Source organism: Sorex araneus, chromosome 6, assembly GCF_027595985.1.
Source record: "Sorex araneus isolate mSorAra2 chromosome 6, mSorAra2.pri, whole genome shotgun sequence".
Taxonomy (NCBI): domain Eukaryota; kingdom Metazoa; phylum Chordata; class Mammalia; order Eulipotyphla; family Soricidae; genus Sorex; species Sorex araneus.
In genome coordinates, this window is record NC_073307.1 from 118,771,775 (window position 1) to 118,793,924 (window position 22,150).

At 44.6% G+C, this 22,150-nt stretch overlaps 1 protein-coding gene and 1 pseudogene across 2 annotated transcripts in view; one reads left to right on the top strand and one right to left on the bottom strand.

Annotated features, from left to right (window-relative positions):
- PIK3C2A (phosphatidylinositol-4-phosphate 3-kinase catalytic subunit type 2 alpha) overlaps nt 1-2,047 on the bottom strand; it is a 113,186-nt gene extending 111,139 nt beyond the window's left edge. For both annotated transcript variants that reach the window (XM_055141271.1, XM_055141272.1), the window contains exon 1: nt 1,934-2,047. The gene's annotated coding sequence lies outside the window, so the exon portion shown is untranslated. The remainder of the gene's footprint in view (nt 1-1,933) is intronic.
- The window catches only part of LOC129405543 (uncharacterized), a 468,293-nt pseudogene that overhangs the window by 440,862 nt on the left and 5,281 nt on the right, over nt 1-22,150 (top strand).

Genomic DNA, 22,150 nt, shown 5'->3' on the forward strand with positions numbered 1-22,150 from the left:
TGAACAATGGGAGGACAGTTGATTACATAGTTAAGTTTCTAAAATTCCTAAAAGCAAACATGCCACGTCTTACATTCGATTATACAAAAAAGTGTGATGCCTACAAAGAAACATGAAACTATATTATTTGGCAAGAAAAACTGTAAGCAACATGCACCCAGAACACAAACAGTTGAGGCAAAATTACTTGGGAAGGGTGGTGGCAGTAGGGAAACGGACATCGGTGGTGAGAAATGTACACTGGTGAAGGGATGGGTATTGGAACACTATGACTGAAACCCAATCACGAACAACTTTGTAACTATCTCACGGTGATTCAATTTACACGGTGCACCTCTAGCTATGTTCCCTACTTATATAAAATCACTTTTGAAGCAAGTTTGTGTCAGTTGTAGTGCCTCTGGGTGTTCAAACGGTCTTAACAGTAAGCAAATTGTTACTTTAAAAAGTGTATTTGCTTCAACTAAAACACTTCAGTTTCGCTACCACGAGCACCAAGTCCCAACCAGGATAGCAGCAGACCTGCTAATAAGTCTAAATCACCAGCAGAAAGCATTTAAGCCACAAAGCAAGGGGGCAAAAGCGTAAAGACGACAGGAACCGGTGTTCCTAGACCTCTACGTGCATACAGCCTCTCCCCCTCACCCCCACCCGTGTATACTGAGTCTGCACCACTCAGCTAAGATTAACTTTCTTTTTGCTCTGCATCTCTTCTAATCTGGAGTTTTGTGGCTCCGATGTATCAGCGCTTCTCTGCCCTGACACCCAAGTGGAAAGAGTTTAGGGTGCTTCTTTGAACGATGATTCTGTTCGAAACACAACGGGCAAGGAAGAAAAACCTTCCTTACACAAAATTAAGTGCCCATTGTGCAAAATATGCATCATTACAACCTCAGCTTCTATCGGGCTAAAAATAGGGGCGTGGGGGGTGGGGAAACTACCTTACTGGCGCTCTCTCACTTGGTCTCAACTTTTTCCTCTTTGCTTAAGTTTTCTCCTTCATTTCCCTCCTCTATCCCGTTTCCCATCAGGAAAGGGAAAAGAAAATAAAAAGAAGAAGAAGAAAAATCCGCAGCTTAGAAGATCTCGTTTTTTGAAGCCAAATCGTTTATTAGGGAGGGGGAATATGTGCCTCCCCTCCCCTTTCTTTTTTTTTTTTTCCAATTATTTACTGTGGAAGAAAAGCTCTTCTTCTGGGGAAGAGCTAAGCAAATATTTTTCATCTGCCCGCCCTCCAGAAAGATGATGCGCTAAACACACGCTGGAAATAATAGCCTTCCAGGGGAGCAAGTGGATTGGCGACAGGAAAAACAGTCCCGGAGAAGGGAAGGGGGGGTGGAAACTGAAAAAAAAGAAGAAGAAGAAAAAAAGAATCTCAACCCCCACTCTGGAGCCAGAGATGGAGAAGAAGGATGGAGAGTGGGGTGGGGGTGGGGGTCCAACCCGAGAAACAGCCACAAACAACAAGGATTCTACTAAGAGGAGAGAGAGAGCGCGCAGCGGCCACGGCGGCTGCAAGCCCCCCTTCCCCTCCTTCCCACTCCGGGACAAAACTAACTCCGGGCGCCCCCACCCCCACCCGCCCCGGCCCGGGACGGCAGGGGCCTGCCGGGGGGGCGCGGGCCCCTCGCATCCCCGGCCGGGCAGCAGGCAAGGGCCTTCGCGAGTGGGCAGCCAGGCCCAGAGTGGGGCGAGCTGGGCTGAGGCAGAGCCCAAGAGCACGGGATGGAGGGTCGAGGCGAGCACTGGGTCTGGGGGCCTGGGGCGGGGGGGGAGACGCCAGGGTGGGAGGGACGGGACAGGGGGGCCGGGAGCGGGGGGGGGGGACCCTGCTTACTAAGGGACCCTCCCACCCCCAGATTCCCCTCCCCGCCCCGGACCCCGCTCCGCCCTGCAGGTACCGGGCGGCGGCGCACCGGCGCTGCCTCCTCACCTTAAGCCGCCCGAGCCTCCGCCTCTAGCACGGCCCGAGCCGCCACGGCCGCCGAGCTTCGCGACATTTCCCGCCCCCCGACCTCAGCCGCCGCCGCCGCCGCCGCTGCCGCCGAGAGCTTCGGCGGACTCCGCGGCCAGCCAAGCAGCGTACGTCATTTCCGGCCCTCGAAGCTCCGCCTCCCGCGCCCCAGCAGCCAGGAGATTGGCCGCGGCTGACGGCCTACCTGGGGTAGTGGGCGGGGCCTGGGAGCGCCTCGGGAGGTTCGAGCGGGAGTGGGCGGGGGAGAGTGTGGGACTCGGCTCTAGCATCCCCCACCCTCCCACCCCCTCTACCCTGGCAGGTTGGGCGGACCCTATAGGTTCCCGAGGCAGCCAGGAGACCAAAAGAAACGGTTTCTGCAAGATCCCGAGCGGCCGATTCTCCCGCCCGGCGACCCTCGGAGCCCAGTCCCCCTCCAGAGTCATCTCTAGTTTCCGTGCGCTCTCCAGGGACTCTCCTCGGCTGACCTGTGGCTCCCAGATTTGTGGACCTGGGCCAGGGCCTGTGCAGAGACCAGTGTGTGATTGCAAGTCTGAGAGGCACGAGCAGAATAGAAAACCGCGCGCTCCTGTCTGCAGCCACCTGGTCCAAACGGTGGATCAGGTGCTGTCGGGTCTGTAAACTAAGAAGCCCGTCACGTGAATTCCGTGAAAACACTTTCACGTTAGTTTCTCATTTAACCCTGGAGACAGCCAGGTAAGGGAGCTAGCCCAGTAATAATTGTCACGAGGCTCTTTCCTGAGTTACAAGTGTATCTTCACGTACGATTCCTCTGTTAACACCTTCAAGGAAATTGAGTGAGATTGTGCTCGTAAAGCATTTAATTCTCAAGTGCTATTAGAGTTTAAAAATTACATTAACCTGAAAAAATTAAAGTAATGTGGAGTTCCTGCCCGCTTCAGTCAGCTTAATCAGTGGCAAATAAGTAGCACTACTCCTACATTAAAAAAAAATTTTTTTTTTAATTACATTAACCATAGCAAGGAGAAAACAGGAGTATCTTGGTTTCCAGTGAGTAAGGCTGGTGCCAGCAGTTCAAGTTCAATTTTATTGGTTGGTTGATTGGTTCTGTGGTGGGGGAGTCTTGGGCCATACCCAGAGGGGTCAGGCCTTGGTTTGCCCTGGATCAAACCGGAGTCACCATTTGCAGGCCCTGTACTTTCTCCCTGACCCTTCAAGTTCAGTTCTAACGCTAGTCCTTTAACTGCACAAAGGAGAGAGTCTGCTCCTTCCAGAGGTTCACAATCTAATATAATAGACTGATTGGAATTGGAATTTTCAGTTTAAAATGAATTTACTTGTGAAAAGTGTGTAAGAGAAGTAGAAATTTCTCCAGCAAATAATTTCTCCTCTCTCTTTTTTGGATGGAGGATCTGAAGTATCTGATGCCTCCCTAATCAGTAATAAACTCAACTGACAGCCAGGAGAGGACACTGTAGATATGTTCATTACCCTATAGACTATGGGGAAGTGCAGAAGCAACTGAACCATTGTGTGTGTGGTCCTGTGCCTACCAGTTTTTGTCTATCCACCCTCCTAGTGTTCTTTCAACTCCTCCCTCCCTCGCCTGCACACTTCCAGACAGACTTAACACACCCTAGAAGAATGTCCCTAAGGAAAGCACTTAGCTCCACTGCATTGTTCTGCTTTATCTTCTGATCAAAGGAGGAATTTCTAGAATTGGCAGCTCTTTCATAAGATTAAAAGGGGAGGGGAAAAATTATTTATCTGGGCCTGATTTTCTAGCTTCTGCCCAGAACTAAATGTGCCTTCAAAAAAGAAGGAAGCGGCCTTGTGAGAACACTGAGTCTTGAAGAAAAACTCACGGGCTTTTTTTTTTTTCATCTTTCTTATATATTTCTCAAGAGAACTATTAGAAGCAGAAGACACTTGCTTGAATGAGTTCCTTGTTGCGGTTCCAATTTTATCATTTTATTATGTCTCTTGAAGGCCGATGTTTCGTAGGCTTTGATAAACAAGTGTCCTAGGACCTCCAGATAACCCAGTGGTAGAATAACTTGTGTAGAGTTCTTGCAGAATTGAGGGCAAAAGTTTGATCTCCAGCACTGCTCCACATCGTGAGTAAGATGCCTCAGCATACAAACGAAGTCTGTGTTCTTGGGCGTACAACAACCAACTCTATGAGCACCACAACTCCTAGTATCCCAATAGCAAAGGGAAAGAAAGAGGGTAGGAAAGGGTTCCAATAAGATAAAGAGGAGGGATTGAAATGATAGTACAGTGGATAGGACTCTTTCTTGCAAGCTGCTGATCTGAGTTCAACCCCTGCCAGAAGTGATTTCTGAGCTCAGAGCCAGGAGTAAGCCCTGAACACTACCCCCCACCCCGCTCCCAAAAAGTCAACTCTAAAAAAAAAAAGGAAAAAAGGAAGCTTGAAGATTTTCCAGATCTGAAAAAAAAAAAAAAAGGCCGAAATCACGAATGGCAACATGTCAAGAATCTGACTGGGTAGACCTCTGCTAGCATCTCTCAAATCTCTCAAATGACTGGCAGTTGTACAGATGCATGCATAATTTAAACACGGACTTCTAGGAGAAAGTCTATGTTGTTGCTGCTATCATTTGGAACCCAACAGAGTAGAAGTAGCAGCCATTTCTCCTCGTTTTCTTCTCCCACAAGCTTCAATATTCAGATTTAAAAGTAAGGGGAAAAACTGAGGAGGAGGCATTATAGTTTCAAGTGTTTTGATCCTAAATTCCCACAGGGAATTCATAGTACCACAAACATTCCCAGACTTCTCCAGTTATAAATAAGAACTGTGCAGCCTTCTTTTACCATACGCAAAAATAGTGCCTAGCATTAACTGAACATTTGTTATTCTGAGTGGCGTGCAAGTTATTAGATATCTCCAACAACCTTCAAAACAGGTACAATAATCAGACCCTGTTTTAAAATAGAGGAATATGGAGAACATAAATATAACAAACTTGCTCAGAGATACATAGCTATCAAATAGCACAGCTAGGACCAAAATCTGGATGTGACTGTATAACCCACATACTTTAAGATCCACATTCCCAATAAGTCAAGATTCGAACAACAAATAGTAGCTATAAAAGATCATGAATGGACTGGGGCTGTGTAGCTCAGTGGCAGAGTACATAACGAGTACAAGGCCCTGCTTTGATCATGCACCAAAACAGACAAAAGCCATTAATAAATAGACTCAGTCCTCTGTTCCCTTTTCCTATGTCTTCACCCCTCTTTGTTTCAAGGACTCTGATAGGCAATTGGCTTTTTGCTTTTTGGGTCACACCTGGTGATGCACAGGGGTTACTCCTGGCTCTGCACTCAGGAATTACTCCTGGCGCTGCTCAGGGGACCATATGGGATGCTGGGATTCGAACCCGGGTTGGCCGCATGCAAGGCAAACGCCCTACCCGCTGTGCTATCGCTCCAGCCCCTCTGCTAGGCAATTTGACACCAACTTAAGTAGTAGCAATCTCAGGTAGAGCAATAGTACAGTGGACAGAGCACTTGCCTTGCATGGAGCTAGCCCAAATTTGATCCCCAATATCTCATATGGTTTCCTGAGTCCCATCAGGAGTTATCCGTGAGCTTAGAGTCAGAACTAAGCCTTGAGCATCCCCAAGCATGGTCATAGAAAACAAACAAACAAAAAATAGCAGTCTTTCCTCAAGTGAAAAAAGCTGTCACTGAGAAATAGTTTTGAATGAAAGGATGTATGGGTTGGGGAGGTAACTCAGTGGCAGGACACTTCCCTTGTGTGTGTAAGGCCTTGCACATGTTTGAACCCTGGCAATGCCAAGGAAAAAAGGATGTGAAATTCAGAAGAAAAATCAAGAACCTCTGTTTTTCATGTGCCAAGCACTATGGTCTATTCTATAAATTAGTGAACAAAAGAGCATGTACCTGTTCTCACAGAGTTTAGAGTCCAACAGAAGAGTCAAATATTAAACACACAAACTAATAATTTAATCTCAATTATGGTAAGTGTCAGGAAGGAAAACTGCAGTTCTTTGATTTAGAATGAAAGGTAGAAAAGCCTTTTATGAGGAAGAGAGAAGAAACATTGGGTGAGAACTAAAGCAGCATTTCTCAACCAAGGGCCATACTGGCTCCTTGTGGGCCTCCAGAATATTCCAGGGGTCCACAGTTGAAAAAAATCACACAAATGGGAAGGAGGGGGACACAGTATAAGATTAGATGGCCAACCAATGGGACAGGGTGCCCATAGGAAGGAAAGTAACTCCTGAGCATCACTGGGTGTGACCCAAAAAGCAAAAAAAAAAAAAAAAAGAACCGATTTAAAGGATGAATTGGAACTCAGTGAGGCTGAAGGAGAACTATCCCAGGCAGAGGCGATCATGTCTGCGAAGACTGTGAGGGAGGAAGGAGTGTGATTCAGCCAAGGAACTGAAAGTCCAGTGTTACTGTGTATTGGGAGCAAGAGGGAAGTGGCTCTAGAGGCAGTGGTGAGGCAAGCAGATCATATCAGACCCGGGAAACCATAAGAGATTGAGCTTTTTATCCTAAGAATGCGGGGAGAAAGACTTTTGAGCTCTCAAATGATTAGGGTTGCATTTTTAAAAAATTTCTCAGGTTCAAAGAAATAGTTCAACAGGCTGGAGCATGTTCTTTGTAAGCAGGAGGCCCAGATCTATCCCTCAGAACTGCATGGCCCCCCTAGTACTGCCAGGACACAGTCCTGAGCACTATAGGGTGGGGCCCCAAGACAAAATATTTCTTAGGAGTGAGTATAGAATATCTAGAGACAGTCTAGCAAGGAGCCGTAGAGATGCCATAGGAATTACAGTTTTTGCCTTCCATGTGGTCAACCCAGTAACCATCCCTGGTCGGGGAAACTACATGTTTCCCTCAGACCTCCTGAGCACAGCTTGGGGAACACCTCCCACTCCACCAAAAAAGGAAAATAAAAAAACTGAAGAAATCATTTCACTTGTAATCATTTGTCCTCCCGTTGTTCGTCAATTTGCTCGAGCACGAGCCAGTAACGTCTCTATTCGTCCCTGTCTTGCTGGTGTAGCCCAATGGCATGATAGTGAGGATTTGGGGAACCCAGGTTGGAGATCATTGCAACAAGTTATGGAAGGAAGGTATGGTGATGAGAATTTTGTAAAAGACACAGTAAACATAAGCGAACTGAGCAAGACTCCCATTCTTGGAGATAATTAAACAGACGAAAGAGAAATAAAAATGACATTGCATGTTTCAGAGCAATACTAGAGATTGTTCCAGATAACTCTGGGAGTTCCTGGTTAAGAAGGAAGGATGGAAGGTGTGTCAGTTATCTATTGGTGAATATCAAATCACCCCTAATGTCTATTCAAAGCAACTAAACTTGACTTTCTCATGGTTTCTTAGATCAGGAATCCAGGCCTAGCTTCTGTTGCAAGATTTCTAATGAGGCTTTGGTCAAACCCTCTGCCAGTCTCACCTAAAGGTTCACATGAGAAGAGACCCATTTCCGGCTTCGCTCTTCATTGTTAGATATTAATCTCTTGAACCAGTTCTCTCCGCAGAGCTGCTTCACAGCATGACACTGGCTTCCTCCAACACAGGGTCCAAGAGAGAACAAAAAGTCACGCGAATGTGTGAAAGAAAGCATTTCCTTCCACCTCCCACAGAAGCCACTGTCATTTTGTAATCTAATGTGAGAAGTAAGCTACTGTTGCTTTCAACATACTATATTCATTAGGAGTGAGTCAGTAAGTCTAGTCCAATGCAGGGGGAAGGAATACCCAGATGTTTGGATACCAAAGGAGACAGGGTTTCTCAGGGAGATCGTCCTGGAGACTGACTACCACAGAGAGTTTTACAGAGAACATGCGCTCTGCATGCAGGAGGCCCAGGTTCAGTCTCTGACATCACATTGGTCCCCTGAACACTGAACTAGAAGTAGCCCCCGAGCACCACCCAAACACAAAAGAAAGAAGAAACATTCACAAAGATGGCAGCACCTACAGCAGTCAGAGAGGAGCTTTTCAAGACTCTCTCAGGAGGAAAGGCATTCCTGGCAAAGAGGAGGTGCACAGACACAGAGGTATGAAAGAATGTAAGTGCTTAGGGATCTGCTGCTAACAATTTCATGTTGAGTTGGGGAGGGAACACTGAGGGACTTAAAGGGCACTCGTTGGTTCTGCTGAGGAAACCTTGAAGAGGAGGTAAAATGTCAATGTTTGAGATAGGATACGTTTGGTTCTCTGAACTCTATTAACAGGTTTGTATCTTTGTCGAAAAAAAGAAGCTCGTATGTGAATAATCATCAAAACACCACTGTGGGCAAGAGAGAGAGAGTACAGTGAGTGAGGCGTGTGTCTGGCATATGGCCAACCCAGCTTCAGTCCTGACACCACACGTGATGCTTTAAACAGTGGTCAGAGTGATCCCTGAGCACAGTCTGAAGTGGCCTGAAGTTAAAAAAAAATCATCCGATTCACTAAGCCGCTTGCCTGTATGTTCATAGCAACGTACAACAAAAGGAGAGACTGAAACAATAAATTTATTGCCTTACAGTTCTGACGACTGGAACTCCCGCTAGCCTACATCACTGAAGTGAGCAAAGAAGAGGTAAAGAAGTAGACTTCCCTCTCAAAACTCCCACCTCTCTTTCCACTTCACATAAGTCACCTGTAACAGAAATCTTAAGTGGTTTGATTTAAACAAGCAAGATATTTTATGTGAAAAATATTTTTTAAATAAACAAACAAAATATATTTAGGCAGAAAACACACACACAGCTGGGAATGTAGCTTAATAGTAGAGTACATACCTCACATATGTGAGGACCTGAGTTCTATCCACCCCCATAAAAGGAAACACACATACACATACGCACACATATACATATATGCTTTATATTTGTAAAATATATATGTTTTAGCTATGTATATATGTGTTTTTATATGTATATATGTTTTAGATGTGTAATGCATAAACACATATATATGTGTGTTATGAATATATATTTGGTCTTCATCACAATATCTGGCTCACAGCTCCCAAAGCCTGGGAATTTCCTCTTACATGAAAAATAAAGGTATCTCCTGCTATGTTAATGAAGTTAGCTTTTGGAAAATCCCTGAGTGGGAGGGCTTGTTGCCAAGGAAACCAGTGTGGATAGTTTATTGAAGCTATTTAGGTGATTGAAATTCCTATCCCCTGATTTCCTGGGATGGGAGAGGGGGCAGAGGTTGCATTCAAATTCCCAATAGCCAAGGAGTTTATCAGTCATGAGTAAGTGGTGAAAGCTCTGTGTTTACCCAACATCGATTGAGGTCTGGTGGGAGCTGGGTGCAAGGAAACAAAGATGAAAATAATCTTGACTCTATGCATAGAATATCAGGACCAGTTGTCTACACTAGAGTAGGAAGGTGGTCTGGGAGTTTCTAAGGAACTAATGTTAAAGCAGAGTTCTAAATGACAACAGGAGTGAGTCAAATGGAAGGGTACAATATGGCAGGCAAAGGGAATGACTTGAGCAAAGTCGTTAGAGCTAGACTGAACCTACCAGCTCTTAACAATTTTGGAATGGAAAGGAAGCCCCTGTTGGGCCCGAGAGAGAGTACAGCTGGTAGGGTGCTTATCTTGCATGTGGCCAACCCCGGTTCTATCCCCAGCATCCCATATAATACCCCCAGCCTGCAGGGGGTATCTCTGAGTGCAAAGCTAGGAGTAACCCTTGAGCAACACTGGGTGTGGTCCCAAAACAAACCAACCCAGAAAAAGCCACCATTGTTGGGAAGTAGTGAGCAAGAGGCAGAGCTGTAGAGGGAAGATAAACAGGGCCCAGGAAGTGGAAGGCTTTTTATTTAAGTTTTTGTTTTTAGTAAATTCAATTGTAAGATTTTTTGTAAACATTTAAACTCATATTTTCAAAAGGAGTTGTTGGACAAATCAGACTCCTCCTCCTCCTCTTTCTCTTTCTCCTCTTCCTTCTTTTGTTTTTGGACCAAATGCGAAGAGCTTACTCCTGGCGCTACACTCAGGAATTATTTCTGGAAGCACTTGGGTACCATATAAGGTGCTAGGGATCAAACCCATTTCTATCACATGCAAAGGAAGTCCCCTAACCACTGTACTATTGCTTGGGCCTCAAGACACTTTCTTAAACAACTTCCTTATTGCACATATCATGTTCTTATTAAAATTCTATGTAACCCCAAGTATCCTGAGCCATTTTGAGGCCTCTGTGTCTGGCTCATCTTTTCTCTCTGCTGGAATCACTGCCACCGCTCCCCATTAACCCCCTCATCCCCCAGACTCCTTCTGCTGACTAACTCCTACTTGCTCTTCCCCTGATGCCTTCCTGTCTAGTGAGTCCTCCCCTCCAGTTTGACGGGGGCTCTTGTTGAGGACTGCGCACAATTTTACAATTTTACACGGCTGCCACAGTGTATCATATTGACATTTCTCTTTATGCAATTTTTGAGATTTTGTTTTTGTTCTGGCTTTGGCCCTACTAAACTCTAAATTTTGAGTCATACCAGGCTATGCTCAGGGCTTACTCCTAGCTCTGATCTCAGTCAGGGACCACTCCTGGTGGTGCTTAGGGAACCATATGTGATGCTGGGTATTGAGCACAGGTTAGATGCATGCAAGGTAAGGTCCTTACGACTGTTCTCTCTCGCCAGTTCCTATAAACTTTATTTTAATATTTATTGAGGCACCAGTCACCTCCTAATGCTTCTAAAACTTAATTTTAGTTGTTATTATTTAATTTTAATGACAGAAGAAACATTGTTTTACTCACCAGTAGTTCATCTGCATTTAGAGCTGTGCCTGGCACAGAGCAGGGATTAATAAGTGTGGAGTTGATTTGCGCCTATTTATATTCAATATCTTTGCCCCCCTCAGTGAAAATGCCATAAACAGGCATCAATTCTTTTTCAGAGAGGAGGCTCGTACCCTGCAGTTCTCAGATCTATGCCCAGTTCCTTGGTTGGGGGTCACTCTCAGCAGTGACCCCCAAGAAAACAAGTGGTGCCAAGGATCGAACCCAGGTCTCTTGCCTGCAAAAATGCATTCCAGCTCTTTGAGCTATTGCTCCATTTTGGACTCGCCTCTTAAAGGTCTCAGAAACAAGTATGAATTATGCAAGACTAATCTATTTTAAATGGAAGTATAAGCCAGGGGTGGGGGACAATTGTACTGCCACTGAAGCATTTAAAGAGATTCAGTTGAGAGTTGCTATTTTTAAAAAGATCTTGAAATTAAGCTGGAAACTTTTCAAGGAAGAACTCAACTGTTTTCTTCAGGGGCTTTAAAAAGAGATATCAATTTTGTGCATCATAAAAGTGATATGTGTTGGCTATGACTCACAAGAGGAATATTCAACTTACTCTTTCTTCCGCTCCCCTCCAAATAAACATAAAGATAAAGCTGTGACAGGCATTTGAAAGATCAGATAACACTTTATAAGGGCATATCACGTGCTGGGTGCTAAGATGTAATAGATCAACTCACTTAATCTTCACCTTATGAAATGAAGCCACTATAACTCCCATTTTGTAAATATGAGACTCAAAGAGGTTAAGTAATTTTTCTGGGTGACACAGTTCATAAGTCTTGGAACAGAGCAAGTGACTTCAGGCATAAGCTCTTAATCATCTAAAATGATGCCCGAAGGAGGTGACATCTCAGTGGACCTGAATGTTTGTCATCACTATAATCCTCTTTGCATGAATAAAGAAAAATACACAGGGATGAGGAGGTAAAGGTCCAAATCAAAAATAATCTGTAGAGTTTCCTTTGTCTTTCTTTCTTCCTCCCTCCCCTCCCTCCCTCCTCCCACCACTCTTCCCCTTCCTTCCTTCCTTCCTTCCTTCCTTCCTTCCTTCCTTCCTTCCTTCCTTCCTTCCTTCCTTCCTTCCTTCCTTCCTTCCTTCCTTCCTTCCTTCCTTCTCTCCTGACTCTGACTCCTGGCAGAGCTCAGGAGACCATATGCAGTGCCAAGAATAAAGCCTGGGTCAGCTGCATACAAGGCAAGTACCCTACCCATTGTAATAACTTTCCAGACCTTATTTATTTATTTATTTATTTATTTATTTATTTATTTATTTATCTTGGTAACTGTGAGCAATTTACTTGAAATCTTACTGTTGGAAAAAAAATCAAATATAAAAAAGAGATCTACAAATTGAAAAGTCAAAAGAGAAACAGAAAATAGACAAAATAAAGAAACAGTTAATAAAGCAATACGAATGAACAATAAAAAAAGCTCTCACTTTTTCAGTGGTTTGAGAAATTCAAATCAAATTAAAGCAACAACATGTTATTATTTTTAGCTACTGAAAAATATATTTTTAATTTATTTATTTAAACACAGCCTTTTTTTTGTTATCTGTGGGGACAGTTAAGATTGTAGTTTTTATTTTATTTTTTGGCTTCTAGGGTGACACCTGGCTACATTCAGGAGTTACTTCTGGCTCTGCACTAAGGAATTACTCTTGGCAATGCTTAGGGGGCCATATGGGATGCCGAAAATTGAACCCTGGTCAGCCACATGCAAGGCAAACACCCTACCCGATGTACTATCACTCTGGCCACTTTTAGTTTTTATTCATTCCTTCCTTTTTTCCTTTCTTCCATCCTTCTTTCCTTCTTTTCTTCCTTCCTTCCTTCTTTTCTTTCATTTCTCTCTTCCCTCCTCTCCCTCTTTTTTCCTTTCTTTCTTTCCTTCTTTTTTTCTTCTTACAATTTAAAAAAAATTCGTTGAGGTGACATTGATCCTTAATTTTTTGGTTTTGTTTGTTTCTGGCTGTGAAACAAGCCGTGCACCTGGCTGTGCTCAGGGCTTACTCCTGGCTCTGTGCTCAGGGATTACTCTTGGAAGTTCTCACAGGATTGATTGTATGTGGTGCTGGAGATGGAACCAAAGCTGGCTGCAGGTAAGAGAAGTGGCATGGAGTGCCTGGGAACATGGTGTCATGCCTCTTTAAATACACACCACATCCACCAAAGAGAATATATATCCCTGTACAACCATCCATGGAATTCCCCCTCTCTTTGATCTCCCTCCCTCCTTTCTGGTCATCTCAGTTCTGGAGTTAGAATCCAAGGGCAAACTTCATTGGTCATAGCGGGTTCTCTTGCTTTGCTTCTTTCATATATTTCCCATATGTGAATGAGATCATTTAAGGTTTATCTTTCTCTTCCTGACTTGTTTCACTTGCCATAAAACCTTCTAGTTTCTTCTAGGTGGTTCCAAAAGGTAAGACTTTATCTTTTCTTAGAGCTGAATGGTGTGCCTCTGTGTACAAATAAAACATTTTTATATCCACTTACGCAAACTGAATACTTGGGATGTTTCCACATTTTAGCTATTGGAAATGGGATGGCAGAAAGCAGTAAGTAATCCGAGAACAATATCTGAGCATATATGAGACATGTATGAGACAAGGCAAGTTACCCAGAAATATACAAAAGCACTGCAGAACTGGAGGCACAAACCAATGAGGACAGCAACAGAAATGTAATATCATTCCTAACTGGGATCTGATTAGTCAAGAAAGTGGCTTATTCTCTATGGAACCTGCATCTGGACATTACTAAGAAAGTTTATAGTAACAACGAATAGCCAACATGAGTTGGATGTTTTTTATGAGCAACTAGTGATTTAAGCCCTTTTTTGTTTATTTGTTTGTTTGCTTTTTGGGTCACACCCAGCAATGCTCAAGGGTTATTCCTGGCTCTGCACTCAGGAATTACTCCTGACAGTGTTTGAAGACAATATGGGATGCTGGGGATTGAAGCCGGGTCAGCCACGCCACATGCAAGACCAATGCCCTGCCAGCTGTACTATTGCTCTGGCCCCTGTTTTAAGCAATTTAACATATCAACATATTTACATACGAACACATATAATTCAAAATGCATATTTATATATTTGTTACATAGTAACATATTTAACACATATTATCATATTTAATTCCTAGAGCAAACAGGTTGTAAATGCTATTACTACATCTGTTGCTGGTTTTAATTTTTATTAATTTATTTTGGGGGTTCTAAGCCACACCTGACAGTAGTCAGGAACTACACCTGACTGCGCTCAGGTGTAGCCTCAGAGGTGCTTACGGGGACCGTGCAGTGCCAGGGATCCCTGGGCCTCCATGCAAAGTATGTGCTCCAGTCCTTTAAAAGACCTCCCTGACTCCTTTTTTTTTTAAAATAGTGACCACTGGGCCTTAGCTGTGGCTCATTGATGGAGTACATGCCTTGCCCATGGAGGACCTGGGTTCTATCCCTTGCACTATCCCCCCAAATCAGTAAAGTGTATTATAAAATAGGGGTCACACTCAGACTGCTTGGGAGGCCAGGGAGCACTTCTAGGGAGCACTTAGGAGCTACAGGCTCTACCATGCAGTACTGAGTGGGTTGGAGGCATGAGGTATCAGCGATCAAACTCAGGGCCTTAAAAATACTAGGCCTGTACTCTACCCATTGAGCCATATCCCCAGTTAGTATGTCCATTTAACAAGTGAAGAAACTGAGGTTTAGGGGATAGAAGTATGTTCTTGTCTGTTAGTTTACTTATTTGGGGGCCACACCAGGAAACGTTCAGGGCTCACTCCTAGTTCTGTGCTCAAGGGCACTTATGGCAGAGCTGGGAGTGCCAGGAATCAAACCTAGTTCAACCTGTGCAAGGCAAGTGACTTAACCCCTGTACTATCTCTTTGGCCCTAGAAAAATATTTTTGACTACCTATTGTAACGAGAAGCTTTGAAATCTCAATGGTTAGTAGTTGGATATAGAAGTACTTAAACGGAAGAACTCCATGGTCACTCAGATTTTCCACAGTTGCCCAAAGATGGAATATGTTCATATCCCTACAAGAACAACATGTCTGCAACAAGGGTGGCTGGAAAAAGGAGTTCAACTGTGGACTCCAGAGAAAGGAGACCAGATGGGTAGCCAGCTTACAAGTATCCATCATGCCAGTAGCTCCAATAACTGTTACTTCAAGCAGTTCGCTTCCCCCAATTATGTCTCCCAGCGACTCAAATCCGTTTCACATGAGCTTAGTGCATAGTCTCTCCCACTCCCCCACTTTGGCTTTTTGGGTCACATGTGGCAATGCTCAGGGTCACATCTGATGATGCTACTCCTGGCTCCTCACTCAGAGATCACTGATGGCAGTGCTCAGGGATGATACATGGTGTGGGGATTGAACCCGGGTCAGCTGCATGCAAAGCAAGAAGCTTACCCCTCTGTGCTATCTCTCCAGCCCTGCACAGAAGCTTCTGAACCTCCATTCTTACTAAAACTTATGTTTGTGCCCTAACCACCCATCTGTTATTCTCCCTCACACAGTATCTTCTGTCTTTTATTAATTCTTTTGCTCATGGTATGTGATCTCACCGGAGTGTTAAGCTTCATGAGGGAAAGCATGTGTGTTTTGCTTCATCTAGTTTTTGTGGGTGGTGGAGGTAACCCCGGCAATGTTCAGGGCTTATTCTCTGTTCTGTGTTTAGGAGTCACCCCTGGCTGTATTCAGGGGACCATATATGGTGCTGGGAATTGAACTATCTCTCCTGCTACTTCATCTTGCTTTTAAAGATGAATGAGTAACTGGTCTAACCCAAGAATAATATTTACTCTTGAATAAACTAGGTTAGTTCCTTTTTCTGAACTTCTGGATTTACTGTCTGATCATTATCACTGACCGCATGAAAGGTTTTAATTATTGTTTCAGGATGGATTTTTTTTTTCCATCACATGGTAAGTCTTTAATTACTGGGCTAATGAATGAGAAGAAATGTGAAAGTACAGTGAGTAGCAGATGGGCTTCAAAAAGGAACACCAATTGTCTCATGATATTCATGAGTGCAATGTCGGGGGGAAGTTATATTTTTTGAGAAGTGTTTACTAGGCAAAAGAAAAACCAGCAAATGTAAGTGATAGAGAGGCATACTTCAGCTTACTTGCTTTTTTATGATACTAAAGATTGAACCCATGACTTTATACCTGTTATGTGTAAACCATGCTTAGCGATATTCCCAGCCTTCAGCTCACTTTTTTTTCTTTTCTTTAAAATTTATTTATTTATTTATTTATTTAATTAGTGAATCACCGTGAGGGTACAGTTACAGATTTACATATTTTTGTGTTTGTGTTTCAGTCATACAATACTCGAGTACCCATCCCTCCACCAGTACCCATTCTCCACCACCAATGATCCCAGTATTCCCCCCCAACTTCATCCCCCCCCTCCCGCCTCTGTGGCAGAGCATTCCCTTTTATTCTCTCTCTCCTTTTGGATGTTGTGGTTTGCAATAGAGGTATCATCTCCCATCCCAAGTGGGTCTTCCAACCAACACTTTACTTAGTGTTCCCTTCTCTATCTGAGCTGCCCTTTCCCTTAGCATGTGAGGCCAGCTTCCAAGCCATGGAGCAAACCTCCTGGTACTTATCTCTACTATTCTTGGTTATTGGTCTCCCATTCTGTTATTTTACATTCCACAGATGAGTGCAATCTTTCTATGTCTGTCTCCCTCTTTCTGACTCACTTCACTTAGCATGATACTTTCCATGTCGATCCATTTATATGCAAAGTTCATGTCTTCATCTTTTCTAAGAGCTGCATACTATTCCATTGTGTAGATGTACCAGAGTTTCTTTAACCAGTCATCTGCTCTTGGTATCTCAGGTTTTTTTCCAGATTCTGGCTAGTATAAACAGTGCTTCGATGAAGATACAAGTGCAGAAGTCATTTCGACTATACTTTTTTGCTTCTCCTAGATATATTCCCAGAAGTGGTATTGTTGGGTTAAATGGGAGCTCAATTTCTAATTTTTTGAGAATCGTCCATATTGTTTTCCAGAAGGGCTGAACCAGTTGACATTCCCACCAGCAGTGTAGGAGGGTCCCTTTCTCCCCACATATATGCCAACACCAATTGCTTTTGTTCTTTTGGATGTGTGCCAGTCTCTGTGGTGTGAGGTGGTATCTCATAGTTTTTTTGATCTGCATCTCCCTGATGATTAGTGATGAAGAGCATTTTTTCATGTGCCTTTTGGCCATTCATATTTTTTCCTTGAGAAAGTTTATGTTCATTTCTTCACCCCATTTTCTGATGGGGTTGAATGTTTTCTTCTTGTAGAGTTCACCCAATGCCTTATATATCCTTGATATCAACCCCTTATCAGATGGGTATTGGGTAAAAATCCTTTCCCATTCTGTAGATTGTCTTTGTATTCTGGTCACTACATCTTTTGTGTTGCAGAAGCTTCTTAGTAGTTTAATATAGTCCCATTTGTTTATCTCTGTTTCCACTTCATTGGTCAGTGCCGTGTCATCTTTGAAGATACCTTTAGCTTCAATATCGTGGAGGGTTTTGCCAACCTTGTCTTCAATGTACCCTATGGATTCTGGTCTGATGTGGAGGTCTTGAATCCATTTTGATCTGACTTTTGTGCATGGCATTAGGTTGAGGTCTAAGCCCATTCTTTTGCATGTGGTTGTCCAGCTATGCCAGCACCATTTGTTAAAGAGGATTTCCTTGCTCTACTTCACATTTCTTGCTCCAAAGATTATCAAAGATTAGATGTCATAATTTGGAGTTGGTGTAGGGATATTCCACCCTGTTCCATTGGTCTGCGGCTCTGCCTTTGTTCCAGTACCATGCTGTTTTAATTGTTACCACTTTGTAATAGAGTTTAAAGTAGGGGAGAGTGTTGCCTCACATCGTCTTTTTCCCAAGAGTTGCTTTAGCTATTCATGGGCGTTTATTTTTCCATATGAATTTCAGGATTGCTTGCTCCATTTCTTTGAAGAATTTTATGGGTATCCTTATAGAGATCGCATTGAATCTGTATAATGCTTTGGGGAGTACTGCCATTTTGTCAATGTTGATTCTCCCTATCCATGAGCAGAGGATATGTTTCTATTTCCTCATGTCCTCTTTTATTTTGGAGTTCAGCTCACTTTTTTTTTTTTTGCTTTTTGGGTCACACCTGGCGATGCACAGGGGTTACTCCTGGCTCTGCACTCAGGAATTACCCCTGGCCCTGCTCAGGGGACCATATGGGATGCTGGGATTTGAACCCGGGTCGGCCGCGTGCAAGGCAAACGCCCTACCCGCTGTGCTATCTCTCCAGCCCCTCAGCTCACTTTTTTTAAGAGTAGGATAGGGTTGTGTTTGGCTATATCCAGTGGTGCTTGGAGATTGCTACCAGAGGTGCTTGGGATCAAACTGTGGTTGACCACACACAAAGTAAAAAATAAATAAATAAATAAAAATTTTAAGTGAGTTTCCTTGGAAGGATCATTCACTCAAAATGTGTGGAGGACAATGATGTGTCAAGCAAAACCCTGGTGCTGCACTTATGAAGTTGGCAGTTTAGTGAAGTTTGGAAATAAATCTATCACAAAAAATGTTCAAGGCCTAGACCCAGGGATTTCAGTTTTAGGCTGAAGAGAGACTCATTGGGTGGAAAAGGAAGTGAGTGAACTTTCATGGAAGGCATACTCTGTCAGACAACATGCAGAGTATCCTATCCAGTCTCCAAGAACCCTTGCACTGTAGCACTGTAGCACTGTCGTCCTGTTGTTCATCGATTTGCTCGAGCGGGCACCAGTAACATCTCCATCGTGAGACTTGTTGTTATTGTTTTTGGCATATCGAATACACCATGGATAGCTTGCCAGGCTCTGCTGTGCGGGCTGGATACTCTCGGTAGCTTGCCAGGCTCTCCGAGAGGGTCATAGGAATCAAACCCAGGTCTGCCGCATGCAAGGCAAACACCCTACCCACTCTGCCATCGCTCCAGTCCCCATGAACCCTTAAGACCACAAAATCTTTTTGTATTTGTTTGGGGGCCACCCCTGGCTGTGTTGGGGCTTACTCCTGACTCTCCACTCAGGGATCATTCCTGGTGGGGTTTGGTGGACCACTGGCAATACTGGAGGTCAAACACTGTTGGCACATGAAAGACAAGTGTCCTTCCACATTGTTCTATTACACGAACCCAAGATCACAAGAATTCTTGGGGAAAGACACTGTAGTCTTCTTGGGTTTTGCAGGGCCCTGAGTATTGCTTTGCCCATGAAAGACATTCTGGGAGTCAAATGATAATTGATACCAAGTGCTTCTATGATAATGAAAAGCCACTAGCATACTTAGGCCCCCCAATACTGATGGCAAAATAAAAACTGATGTCCACACACACACACACACACACACACACACACACACACACACACACACACAGAGATAGAAAGACAGAGAAGCTTTTGCCAGAGGTCATTTTTTACAGTTGTTATCAATGCCAGATTAGTTACTTAATTAATTTAGTGTTTGGGGGCCATACCCAGTGGGGTTGGGGGAATGGGGTATGATGCAGTGGTTAGAAATAAATGGGGGTCAGCCGCAGTCGAGGCAAGTATTTTAACCACTATATTAACTCTCCAACCCCTCAATGTTGAGTCTACATTCAACATTGTAAATTCCTGGCTCTTACTCTTGGACTTGGATTTCAAAGCCACACCTCTCCCTGCAAACGCATGATGTAACTGTCATTGTTATGTACTCAGCCATTATAGGAATGTCAGAGTCATAGCTACAACCATGCATCTGTCATAAGAACCTGGATGAGAGCTTTAGATACTGCTTAAAAGAGACTACAAGCTATGTTTTCTCTGCCTTTATACAAGTGAACTGAGCCTTGATGTTTTTGTTTTGTTTATGTTTTTGGGCCATGCCCAATGGTGCTCTGGGCTTACTCCTGGATCAGCACTCAGAGATAACTCCTGGCAGGGCTCAGGGGACTATATGAGGTGCCAGGGATCAAACCCAGGTTAGCCATGTGCAAGGCAAATGCCCTACCTGCTGTGTTATGGCTCTGGCCCCTTGGTTTTTGTTACTTATTTCCCCTTTTCATTCCCTTTGTGGTTGGGGCCGGGGTTGTATACTCTTGGTTGTCATGCACTGGAGATTACAAAGTCTGGTGTAACCTCAGGGATCCCATACTGACAGTGCTGGAATCACACTCAGCATGCCAGTCAGTGCCAGGATGGAACATGGGGTGCAAGGCCTTCCACGTGGACATTCTACAACTGAGCTATCCCAAAGCCCCTGAATTGGTATTTTGATTTTGTGCATGTGACTCTGTGTTCAAAGGTCTTTCCTGGCAGTGCTTGGGGGACCATATGTGGTGCCAGGGACTCAACTAAGTTTGGCCACATTCGAAGTCTTAATCCTATGCTATCTCTCAGGTATACCTGAGTGGGGTTTTAAGACAGCACTTTACTTTAGATCCAGCAGGGGGAACTGAATACTAGATATGTATTTGTGTAATACAAATATTCATCAGTATGAGCTGGAGAGATAATATAGCAGGTAAATTGCTTGACTTGCATGCATCTGGCATGCTATGAGAGAACTTTCACTGTATCACTGTATCACTATCATTCCGTTGTTCATCGATTTGCTAGAGCAGGCACCAGTAATATCTCTATTCGTCCCTGTCACATGCTAGTGTAGTCTGATGACGTATTCAGGGCTCTTTCAGGATCAGAGGAATGAGAACCGTCATTGTTACTGTTTTTGGAATATCGAAGTACGCCACGGGTAGCTTGCCAGGCTCTGCCGTGCAGGCAGGATACTCTCGGTAGCTTGCCAGGCTCTCCAAGAAGGACAGAGGCTTTTGGGGTGGCCTCTACTCACCTTTACAGGTGTTCCCAGCCTACCGAATGTAAGCTTTTGGTTGACTGGCATGTTGTAATGGTCTGCACACTGACAAACACGCACCTGCCTGCATCTCTGGGCAGCACCTGGGACATCTTCAGCCTCAGGTTGATCTCCTTGAGGTTGAGGGAGTGCGCCCAAGGGTTGTTGAGCAGCTGGCAGAGCAGGACCCTATCGCAGAGGGTCTGTGCCAGGTCGAACACCTGCGCTGAGTCCCAGGTCACCCGGTGGATGGCTGACAGCACCCCACAGTGGATGAGCCACTGCGTGCACTGCCGCCACAGCTCGATGTCCTAGAGTGCAGCAAGTTGGTCCAGCTGGGGCAGGGGGCAATGCTGCGGCGCTGCCGCGCAGTTTTTCTGTACCCCGCCAACATCATTATGTCCGAATCTTGCAAAACAGCGGGCAATGTCCATCAGGAATCACGTGTAGAGTTTCAGCAGGGATCACGTGTAGAGTACCGTGCCTGGCATGCTGAGCCGCACGTTGTCTAAGGCGAGATGGTGAGCCGGGTTCGGGAAAGCACGAGGGGTGCTGGCAGCATCGGCGCCATCTTGCCTCCAATCTAATATGGTGTGGTAATTATGGGAAATAAGTGTCTTATGATGTGTCACATGGCTGTGAAAGCAGCCACGCGGTTTAGGAATGCGTTCACTCATATGTGAGACTCAGTCCGAGCATGTGGAGAGTGGCCTAGAGCGTGGTGGTAGTTGGGTTGTGGAGGTCGGCTGCTGGGGCTGGGTCCCTTGGGATGGGGAGGGCTCTCACTCATCCCCCTGTGGGGTGCCCCGAGTGAGAACAGCCTGGCACGGAGTCCAGTGACATGGTTATGGGGACTTCATTTTTATGCTCCCTTCTGGGAGAAGCAGCTGTGACTTCTGGAGGGTGGCCAATGAGGAGATTATTGGTGCCGGCAGGAGGTGGCTTATGGGCATGACCCCCGGGTCGCCAGAGACTGGAGGAAGCAGGCAGAGGATCTCTGCTCCCGGGTCATGTTCAGCTCAGAGTCCAAGGTCACAGAGTTCCGCATTACCTGGGTTCCGTGGGACTTCACTCATGCGTGAAGCTCGGCCTGAGCATGTGGAAAGCGTCCTGGAGTGTGGCAGTGGTTGGGTTGTAGAAAGAACTTTACTCACAATGATTTATTAAAAAATCTAATCCTCATATAATTTGGTATAATTTTATTTCGAGGATGATTTGGGCCACACACAACCAGAATTGCTTGGGTATCGTTCTTTATGGTGTTGGGAGATCATGCCAGACACAGATCAGGGATTGGCTATATATGAGGCAGGCACATTGCCCCTGCTTCCAGACTCTGCTATGAAAGTAGGGTACTTGGCCCTTGGCCTTTAATTCCTGAACTCTCTAAGGCCAGTACTATCATTATACCAATTTGCAGAAGAGGAAAGAAGCACAACATTAAGGAAGTTACCTAAGGCCATTCAACCAGTAAGTAATGGAAAAAAAGTTTAATCCCAAAC